The following is an 11,697-nucleotide window of genomic DNA, read 5'->3' as shown; positions in this document are numbered from 1 at the left end:
CTTATTTAACTTTCTCTTCGTTTTTTAACACTAGCTTTAAAGAAACATCATGTAATATGTGCAGATTCATTCTACAAATTGTGTATAAAAAGAAAATCAACGTATGAAGCCTACCATGTAAACAAATAAATAGAATTATTTCAGTACTTATTTACTGAATAGTCCATAGTTCTAGGACATGTGGATTATTCTGTAAATATGTAATCATAGACTACTTTATTTGATGGCCTATTTTAGCAGTTTCTCTGGAGTTAGAGTAGGCTGTCACATATACATACTTTTAACTTTTTAAGATTGGATTTATGGGACATACCATCATAACTTCATAGGAAACATTGTGATTCACTGTGTAGATAAGCATTTGATATGATTTGGTTTTTTCAACAGCTAAAGTGATTTGTGATTAAAAAAATATTAAACTTACTTGGCAATAGACAGTTTTAAAAATAATCACTCTCTAATGGTTTGCAGAAATAATTGCCAAATCAAAGAGATCAGGAACTGATTTTTTCCACAGAAATGCCTCAGAGCTCTGAGATGCAGTGACAAGTGGTGTCTAAAGGTAAACTTAACACAAATACAGTATTTTTAATATGCTTGGCCTTGATGTATTAGTTTTAGTTAACTTCTACATTTGGTAACACAAGACTATCTGTAAAACACCAAAATGTGGATGGTGGATCCATATAGTGTTGCAAATAACTTTTAGTAGAGAAAACTGAAACACAGGAGATGCAGTGTGTTTAGGATGCCAGTCTGAATGATGGACTATGTCCTAGTTATCTGCAATTATGAAGCTGCCACTTACCTTCTCAAAGTCTCTGGGTTTTGCTAAAATGCTGTTTTTCAGAGAAGGCAACCGTCAGTAAATTATGCAAACCTCTTATACTGAGAATGATACATGAAGAAAGTACTCTTGAATAGTTACATAATTGTATGAAAGCTGTAATCTTTTTTCCTTTAAGTGCATGTAAAGGTGAGTGACTACACCTCCCACTTGTTAGAGAGGGAGAGATTTGTTTACTTTGTTTCATTGGTGTCCTAGCATAGTTCATCACAATTGTACAGACTTCTATAAATAAACTTGGTTTGTTGGTTTAATAAGGTTGATTGTTTATCCCTTGATCTGAGGTGCTAAGGGTTCCTGTCTGGATCTTTTTTTTTCAGAGACTGACAGTATTATATTTAATAGTAATATTGTGAAATAATTCATGAAAAGTAAGCCCTCTTTCTTTGCAAGAGCAGCTGTTGACTCCTGGATCACTCTCTAACATCTGGAGTTGGTCCTTATCACTAGACTCAAATGGAGCCTCTTGGAAGGTTAGTTCACTTGCACCTCTATTGCATCTCACTTAAAACAGACTTTGCTTGTCTTGTAGAAATCCAGTCTACTTTTGTAATCAAAAATGCTAAAGCATATAGCTGAACTTAAAGAAGCTACTGAGTAAGGTGAAGCAAGATTTCTCAGGAGCACTCAGTGTGAGAATGAGACACAACAGGCATAATTTGAAACAGGGTAAGCTCTGCCAAGATGTAATATTAAAAAAATTACCCTCAGGACAGTTAAACAGTGAACTAGGTTGCCTGAGAGATTTTTCTGTCTCTTTTGGAGATTTTCCTCCAAAAAGAGAATGGATTGTGTTACTCATGCCTTAATCTAGCAATCTTGTAGCTTACCCAGTTTTGAGAAGGAGCTTGGGTTGGGGATCACCCTGAGCTCCTTTCTCATCTAAATTAATGTACGAGTCTGTAAGTAATTTTGTACTTTCTCCAGTTTTGACTGTCTTCCCTGCAAGTACTGCCTCTGCCCCATCCCCCTTTCAACATGCAAAATAATGTAGTACCCAGAATTTTTCTCACAGACATTGTGGCTTAGGATGAGCAGTGCAGGATTTCCCAACACATCCTTTCTGAGACTCCCTGGTTGTGGACACTTATAGGGTTCCTGCTAGGGCTGTCTGTGAAACAAGATTGTTCCTAGAAATTAAGCACTGAGCAGTCTGGAAGACTTGGCCTGGAAGTTTGAGCTAAGAGCTGTAACTGAGATTTGCTTAGCAAAGTGTTCCTTTGTGAATTGTAAATTGAGTCATTAAGCTACTGATACCTATGCGATCTTACTTTCAGCACAGTTGTTTATTCTTTTAGAGAGAAATGCTTAAGTAGCCAAACAAATAGGTTTGTTTTCTTTTTTTTTTCCATCTTGAACTCACTGGTTTTACCTTACCACCATCAAAAATTGCTTCAGATTTTAGATCACCTCTACACTCAGTAGCTGAAGGAATCTCAAATGAGCAATTTCTTAAGTCTATTTGGTGTGGAATTATCTGGGTAAAAAGCCCCAAACAAACAAAACCCAACCACCAACTTAGGTTTCTGCTTGTTTAGTTGGACTGTGGGGCTAGTAAACATGGAGAGTTGTAGTGGTAATATCTTAAACTTCTACAGGCAGCTCTTTGGAAAGCCAGCCATTCAATATTTGCTTGGGGTTCTTTCTGCCTTGACATGTATCAAGATTTTAAAGGCTCCTGTGGCCCAGCTGTGTCAGGCCATAACAGGTAGGCATTACCTGCATAATTCCAGCCTTTGGAGGGAGACTTGATTCTTTTAATTTAGCATACTTCTTTCTACCGAGAAGAAGTAGTATTCAGCTAAGAGAATGAGCAGTTAAAGAAGGTCATTTAAAGTAGGAACTTCCCAGAAATAGCCAATATATTGCCATTACCTATCAGTAACAGAAGGCAGGGTGAGTGTTGATAGTACTTAGGATGATGTATCTGGTATTTTATATGAGACTGCACGTAGACTGTGTGTAATTTTGGGGTTCCCCAGTTCAAGGAAGATTTCAGCAACCTGAAACAAATTTAGTGAAAGGCCACTGAGATGATCATGGATTAGGGCTTGTTCAGCTTCTTCCAAGAAGGTCAAGCAGTGTAATAGTGTATTAGGGCTGTTAGGAACAGGCCATAAGCTTGGTGCTGAGTCTGCAAAGCCTGCAGGGCCTGAGGAGAAATATCATGCTTCCCCTTATGAACTTTCTTCGGCCTGTCTGTATCTTTGTTTTACTGAGCTTTGCTATAACAATTTCTATAACTGGCCAGGTGTCTGTTGTTAATTTCTTTTACTTCTGTTTGCCTTCAGGTGGTGCAACCAGAGTTTTATATATGGAAGAGTATTAAGTAGGTATCTTATGTGCAATAAGACATTTATGACCAAAATAATGATGTGGAGAGAAATGCGGGCATGTTATATAATAGCAGGCCTTTAGAATAGGAAACAAAGGATGTAGAATAGAAGAGTACAGATTAATGATGGGGAACTGGAAACCCCATAGTTCTGTATTGGTGAGTGGTTACTCACCAACAGTCAAATACAGGGGTGGAGGGGAATTGTTTCCTTGTTTGGGTTGTCGGGTTTTTGGATGTGGTTTGTTTTTTAGTAGGTTTTTTTCCTGATTTTGTGATTGGTTTGTTGGTGGGGTTTTTGTTTGGCTTGGTTTGGTTGTTTAAGGCAGAACAAGAACTGGACAAAATTGTGTTTAGGAAGTAACAGAAAAAAAAAATTACATCTAACATATGTGAAGGGCTCATATATATTTGGATCTGAAGGCCAATAGGGAAAAATAAAGTTGTAAAGGCATGTTAGCAAACATAAAAACTACCCCAAGTAGATCCTAGAGGGAGGAACAAGACAGCAGCAGCATATTCCTCCCAACAAAGGGAGGAATGCTGATAGCTTCAAGTTATCTTTTCCAGCAGTCTGGAGATGTTAACTTTGAGATGCAGAGTAACAATAATGAAAATAACCTCTAAAAAGGAGGGAAATGGAGAAATGTGTCTTACAAGTTTATTATTGCAACTTCTGTGTAAAAGTACACAACCTGCACTATTGTTCTTTTCCTGTAGTAATTACATCTACACTAATAGACTAATTGGGTTAAGCTTTCCATTTGTTAATAATAAATTCTTAGCTTTACTTGTATATATGTTATGCTTCCTCTTAACCCATAAACAAAATCTTCAGTGTAATAGAAGATGCAACTTCAGGAGGAGTTCCAGTGAATGTGGAGAGGTGGTCAGGAAAGTGGTCTGCTTTTTACTGTTGTGGGTTCTGGGAGAAGCAGAGACAATGGTATAATTTGAAACTAGAGGTTTTGATTAAAGGTGGTGGAGCTCCTTTATGAGGACAGTGAACAGGCTGCCCAAAGAGCTTATCTTTGGAGGTTTTCAACTGGATAAAGCTGGAGCAATGTGGCCTTGGATCTGGTCCTGCTGGGTGTAGGAGGCTAATCTTGGGGACCTCCTGAGGTCCCTTTCAATCTAAATTATACTATGACTCTATTTACAGTAGATTCTAAGTGAAGCGTGAGTTTACTTTGCTGTAGCTTGTCTGTTTCGTAGTGAAACTGCTTAAAGAAAACTGATAGGAGTTACCCAGCTTGCCAAACAGGACTTGGCTGTTTGCCAATAAGTGATTTCTGTGAGGTCTGGCTTCTCTAAATACATAGTGCACGTAAGTTTCTTAAGTTTTGTCTTTTAACTGAATGCAAAATGTAAAGCACAGTTCTGTTCCTGTAGCCCACTGCTGGTGTGGGCAGCAGCTCTCTCTATATTGGGAAAATACTGGAACTTAACAACTGTCTTTCTAAATTCTGTGTGCTGCATTCCAGCAGTCTGTGGATTGTTAAGTGTATTTTCTGTAGAGCAAATAATTTACCTAAGTGTGATTAAGTTGCATAGAATGTATTTTGGGTAGAATGTACTCTGCGTCATTAACTTAGCATTCTGTCTTCAGTACTGGAACATGAGTAATTATTTGAAATGAAAAAGAATTGTTTTCTTAAGTGCTGTCAAAGTGTGAGGGGGATACTTTAAGAGACTCAATACCCTTAAGCAGCATGAAGCAGGGGGGTGTATTAAGAGTGATAGTTATGGAGGGGTGTTCTTTGTGTTCTTTTTTTTCTTCATATCAAGCTTTAGAAAAAGATTTGGTTTGATTTCTTGGTGTGTTTGATTGTGACAACTGCTGATGTCTAATTCCTGAAAGCTATCAGCAGACCCTGCTCCACTAAAACTCTTTAGATGCCATTCTGAGCTTCTGTCTTTGAACACATTTGTAATCACCTGGCAACAGAAGAAACACTTAGCCATAAGGAGGGTGGGAAAAGAGTGGTGGTAGCCTGGAAACACTAGGAACCTCTGGTACATGAGGAGGAATACTGTGCAAATTTAAAGAGAAAATATGTTGCTTTTTGATGGTTAGCCTTCCACTTTTTCCAAATGTGGAACCAGGTTTGAGTGGGGCACATTGTTTTCACCCATATTACAGAAAACCATCATGCAGGAAGTAATTTTCTAAAGTTATTTGTAAGAAACAATAAAGTTTTGAAATTGGTCAATTGGGTAGTAGTTACTCATACAATGCTTGCAAGCAACAAGCAACATCCCTGACTTAATTGAATGTGCATAAATTATTGTGGATTCTGCACAAGCTTATTTGGTTTTAGTAAATGTATACAATTTTGCTACATGAGAGCTATGGTTTTTGAGTACTATTCTGGAGAAATTAGAGTTGGTCAGTACAGAAACCCATGATCACAAAAAAAAAGAGAAAGGGAAGAAAGCCATTGGCAAAAAAACTTGCTGGAAGTCTCAGGTTCATGTCCTAAATCTCACATTAACATTCAAGTAAAAACTTTGTATTTCCTCAGTTTTCCTGAAGCAGTTTTTTTTGTTATTAAACCTCTGTCAGCTTGTTCTGCAGAAAATACCAGGGTGGATAGGGTAATAAATTACACTGCAGATGAGTAACTTTGTCAACTTGTTAAAGACCATGTTAGACAAGATTCATAAATGCAGCTTAATGCTAAGTGAGCTCTGGAATGGAAATAAAGAATACAGGTTATTTTCTGGCATGAGTATATATGTATGACAACCAAAAGACATCAAGTCTTTGGGGAGATTGAATTTATGATTCAGTGGGTTGAAGGAAGAAGCAGTAGAGTAAAACATTAGAGGCTGGGCGTGATCTACCTTTGTAAATGGCATAAACAAGATCACAATGCCTTGTTTCAATGTGCCTGCTCCAGGAAAGAAATTCAAAATATCTTTGCTTTAGGGCAGGGAGGGGAATATTCAAACAGCCATAAAATGTGCCCTTAAACAGATAAAATTTTATGTGAGACTCAAGATGATTTGGGCTTTATTGAAAGTCCGTTCTTGAATCGTTTGTTGGCTCTCCTTCAAGACTACAGACAAACATGCAATTGCCAGATACCCCACCTGGCATGCAAGACTATTTGCCTGGAGTGTAAGAGTGTAAGTGGTGTCTACTTCATCCCTTTGTAATTCTTCCTGTGGTATATCTGCCAACAGGTAACTTGCTTCCATTATTTTTCGTAGTGAAATTGCTGTGTAACAGCTCAACTCCTGAAAGTAGCCACATGGCAATCAGTTTTCAGGCCGTGTGCTGGAAGCGGAAGGGATTTGAGCACCACCACCTTAGCAGCTGTTGTGTGGCTCTTTGCAGACAGGGCAGTTCTAGTGAAATTGTTGCTGCCCAACCGACTTTTTGTACTGATTAATGCTACAGAAATTAGAGCAAAATTATTGCTTATATCCCACGTGTGCTTTAGAAGGTTACCATGAGAAATTACAGCTTCTCCCGAGAGTGGTGCTAATGCGATGTTTTTTCTGACTGCAGTTAGCACAAGCTCTCACTCAACAGTCAGTTTAATGTAGTCTTCCTTGGTTGGGGGAACAAACTGATCTGTGACTAGAAAAAGCAGATCATATACAACATATATACTTAAAAGGTAAAAACCCAGACTGTTGTTTCATGCTTTGCTCTTGAAGACTTCTCAGTTGTCGAAAACAGAGAGTAGCTATTTTTACTGTAATAAATCTCTCTCCCAGAAATATTATAAGGGACTATGGAGGCAAATTGGTTTTCCACTATTAAAGAAAACTTAAATGTTGGAATAACTGCTGTCTTCATCTGAGAAAGACTAGATAAATTTCAAGCACAAAGCAGTTACTTTCAATTTTGAATCAAGGTTAGTTAATTATTAAATTGGTTATTGATTTTTATTTCCATTGCAAACTTCCGGAATATTTTCTCAAATGATCAAAGGTAGGAAGTTGAAGATAGCAAACTATGATAGCCAAACTTGAGGTGAAATATAAGCTGAGTACCATTTTAGCATTTTGTAAAATCCTCTTCTAGCTCTACCCCTGGTAAAGGATTTGCTATGAGGAGTTCTGCAATTTAGCTTAGCAGCCAAAGTCTGGAAGTGGGAATGAACTTTCATAACAGCATGGGGTACATAGTCTTTAACAAACACCTTCACTTTGGGCTAACATCCCTCTAGTGCATAACAATGAAGAGTTTTTAATTTTAGAGCATTACGATTACAGAGTGTGCTCTTGGGTTTCCTGTCACTGTGTTGCCTGTTTCAGCTAGCACAATCTGTTCACAGCAGCTAGTGCTCTTCCAGAGGCAGATAAGAGTACAGAGGGGTAAAAATAGGTTGTATCTTGAAACACTTTTGCGTTGAATGCCCAGAAGCCTGAAGACATACAGTCCCAAATGTTATATTATGGTCTATTTAACCAGTGTTACAATGAAAGGGAAGACTCTGTGGGAGGCAGTGGGAACTGGATGGAGTCCTCATGAGGAATATTTTTACTCACAGGTGACTCGAATTGCAAAGTCACAGGGCAGGACTCTTCCTGTGGTGATTTTTTTGTGTTATTTACTAAAAGTGAAGGCAGAGCTCATTGTGGACTGCCACACACTAAAGTTTTGACTTACGGGCAGAGATAGCCTGGTTAGTTCCTCAGGTCCTGCTCTCTTCAAAAAGTGATACATAAAGAGATCCACTGTAATCTACCATAAAGTGGCTCATCACTCATGACAAGTTTGGTGATGCCTGGTTAATAGTAATAATCTTTAGTTATTACTATAAAATTAGAAAGCATTTAAATTCTGAAGGATTATTGTCCCTCTGTTTTTCTTTGCTCCTGCTCATGAACTTCTGCCTTGAGTAAATTCTTCAGTTTATCACACCTTGCATATTTATATGTTATATTAGTTCCATTTGCTGCAGCCCCTTTTCAAAGGGAATAATGATGCTTGGAGGTAGAAACTAAGTTCCATTGATTCCTATAAGTTTTAAGATAACCCATTTGCTGGTCTGTCTTAGCATAAATATGTCTCAGCTAACACTATTTTTCAAAGCAGCTGGGTATTTTTGGCCTGCGTTCTTGGGGATGGAAGCAGATGGTCACAGCAGAACAACAGATGTTTTTTCAGATGTTAAAGTAGGGCTGAATTGAAGTGAGAGTTTGACAAAAATACAACAAATGTGATCTGAACCCCAGCCTTGAAAGGAGAAGCTGGCAGAGTGGGCTGTCACAGAGCAAGTAGTCCAGGCTGCATAAAGGTATTTCTCACTCTTCGTCTCTCAGCATGGCCTGTCCCAAACACCAAAGATGTGGTGCTGGGGCTGCAGTGCCTGGGCAGCAAAGAGAATGAAAGGCAATGCCTCAAAGGCAAGGCCATTCAAACCTGAGAGCTGTGCTTCTAAAGCAGGGCCTGACTCCATTTGTGGTCTCTTGGCTTGTCTTTCCAGTTCCCTGAGCTCAGGGGAGCAGGGAGGTAAAGTTGCTCCCGAGCATGCTGAACAGCTGCCACAGCTCAGCAGCATCTCCTAAGCACCCTTCTCCAAATGCCTGCATTGGCTTTTTGCCACAAGCTTGTAATAACACAGCTGTACCTGATTAGGTTCTGGAAAAAAATGTGTATGTAGTTTACTATTGCCTTTGTTTTCTTTATTAAAAAAAAACAATATTTATGCATACTTCTATTCTTAACTTATTACCAAGCCTGAAAATTAATCCTGTGGAAAAACCAACACGGTATTGTAGAAACTCATTCAGTATTAAAAAGAACTGATTTGTCAAGTTCAGGAAGGCATAGCACCATTCAGCCATGGCAGGGAGCTGTGGTAACAACTCATTGGACAACACATTCAGATATTATACTTTTTGCAAGTGAAGTGAGTGACAACATTTGACCCTGTTAGGGTCAAACCCTGTTTAGGAGCCAGGCTATTGTTGCAATTCTAAGTGCCCTTTTAGCTCTAGCATTGAACAAGAACAGCAAAAGGTGAATCTCCTGAGGGGTTTCTCTTGGTGTGGGAGGACTAAGACTGTAGTCTTTGGATGTGAATAAAATTGTTTCGTTTGCTTGCATGGTTGTGGAAGGAGCTAGTGGCTCACTGGCTGAACAGGCTGAGATGGTGCTCTAGCACCTGTAAAAATGTTTACATGCTCTGTTTTGTCTCATTTATCCCTGACTTTATCTTCAGACATGAACAAAGCTAAGAGAAAATATTACTTGTTCACAAAGAAGTACTTAGATTAGAAAGAAAAAAGAGAAGGAGCCCTTGCTTGTCATGGTATAATACTTAAGGTGAAATTTCTTGTTCTAGACAGTAGCAGATCATGAGGCTACAGAGCTAACTTGCATCAGATGAACACTGCATTCAGTTTCCAGGAATTAAACTAACACTGCTAAAACTGGTAATCAGGACAGAGAGACAAGGGTTTTGTGGAATCTTTGCTAGTCTCTTTGTGGTCTTGAAATTGATTTGGGATTCATTTAAAAAAAATGAAACAGAATCACAGAATATGCTGAGTTGGAAGGGACCCAAGAGAACCAGTGGATCTGACTCCTGGCCCTGCACTGGACCATCCCTTGCAAGGATCTCTAAAAAAGTAAAGACATCCTGTACGGGGCAGATGTGCAACTATAATAAGCTGTACTTTCTTATTTACCTGACCAGGCTGTAGAAGATTGATTTCTCTCTTTTCTGTCAGGGGACTGAAAGCTTCACAATAAAATTGTGTGGTGAGGGAGAAATATAGTAGGTTTTCTGACAGGTTCCCAACAGGATGGTCTTATAAATACTGCAAACCTCTCCAGTGGAGAAAGAAAGGTGTGGGAAGGGCTCCCACAAGAAGACAGACTGTCAGAAGTTTTGCCAGGAAATATTCCATTGCTTCTTTAGAGGGAGAAGCAGCATTCCCCTTCTAGGCAGGGAAGGGCTTCCATCAGAGTTGCCAGGCTGAGTCTTGTGAAATATTCCTTTGAGCCAGTATCCTGTCTCAGACAACAGCCAGTGTGGGATGATTAGGACATGAACATAAGAAATAAGCCATCAGCAGACCTAGCCTCTTCCTGTTTGTTCACAATCTCCTTTGGAAGTGCAAGAAGACTAAAGTGGCAGAAAACAAAACAATTTTTACAGCCAATAGAAGCTAAGAAACATGAAGAGGAATCTCTGGGATTCACTGGTCAAAAGATCTCTGGAGGAGGAACAAGGATCAAGGAGAAACTATGATGGTGTTTGATGAATGCAAAATTTGCAGAGGAGTTGTGTACTGTGGGTGTGATTATAGACTTAAAAAGTCAGTATTTAACAAGAACCTTGTTGTTAAAGATCATGAAGTTTTTTTCTTATTTCAAGCAATGAATAGGTGAAGAAGATCTAAAAGGAAGTGTGGTACTGGAGGAAACAGTAGTGTGTTGAACAGGTGTCAGTGACATTTTTCAAAGCCTCTGCTTTTTATTGGATCAAGACAACAAACCTCAGCATGAGCAGTGTGATGAACAGAGTTCCTGCCCAACCATCATGCTTTTTAGCTGGCTGGCTTGCTGGCATGTGCTCCTTGCTGAGGTATAAGCGGAAACAGTACAGGAGCTTTGCTGGTGTGGGGCAACAAGCATCATTCTTCTGGCAGGTATATATGTTCACAATCTCCTTTGCTGTGAGGATTCAGGTGTCTGAGCTGTGCTGCCCTGAGAAAAGACTTGGAGAAATTGCTGTAGCATCTATCACTTGCTGTCCACATGACTTTGCCATCTTTCTTAATTTGATTACAAGATCACTTTGCCTGGGACTTGTCCTAAGGTCTTATTTGATTGACAATATCTTTATCTTTCTAAATATATCTCTTTATATCCCATTTCTGGGATATACTTTTCTCATTACATCAGACATTGGCTATATGCCTTCATTTTTAAGGCTCTCTGCTATTTATCCTCACCCTATTAATTTTCTGTCATTGTTAATGAGGCACTGACTCCTGTCTTTGATTTCTATGGCTGACTTAAATATCTTTCAGAAAGTTCCTCCACGCTTCCTTACCATGCTGTTTGTCCAGTTTCAAGAATTTATGTATTTAACATTTATGTAAATATTCTCAAGGATGTCAGTTCATCCTTCTGTTTCCTCTATAGAGCCCCAGTTCCCCACCCTGGCACCTCCAGCCACACTACCTTCCTTTTGCCTTCACTTCCCAGCCTGTCAGGCTCAGCCTTCTGTCCCAGCTCTTCCCTGGGCAGTGCTCCACAGCCATCCAGCAGGAGAAAGCAGTGGAACTGGGGTTTTTTTCCCACTGTGTTTTTAACCTCACATTTAGTGGCAGGTGCCAGTGCAGCACCAGCTCCTGCCTTGTTACTTAGGCTACAAGTCAGTGACAGAATTTTCTAACAGGCAGTTAAAAGGGAAATCATGTTCCCAGCTGAGACCAGGCTACAGACTCACTGCCATTTGGTTTGTCCTGTTGGCAAAGCACTGCTGCTGAGCTGCCACTTCTGTTTGTTAATACCTGATGCAGTTTTTCTTTCCTTTGC

Source organism: Zonotrichia leucophrys, chromosome 5 (assembly GCF_028769735.1).
Source record: "Zonotrichia leucophrys gambelii isolate GWCS_2022_RI chromosome 5, RI_Zleu_2.0, whole genome shotgun sequence".
In the NCBI taxonomy this organism is placed as follows: Eukaryota; Metazoa; Chordata; class Aves; order Passeriformes; family Passerellidae; genus Zonotrichia; species Zonotrichia leucophrys.
Note: the sequence above shows the minus strand (reverse complement) of the source record.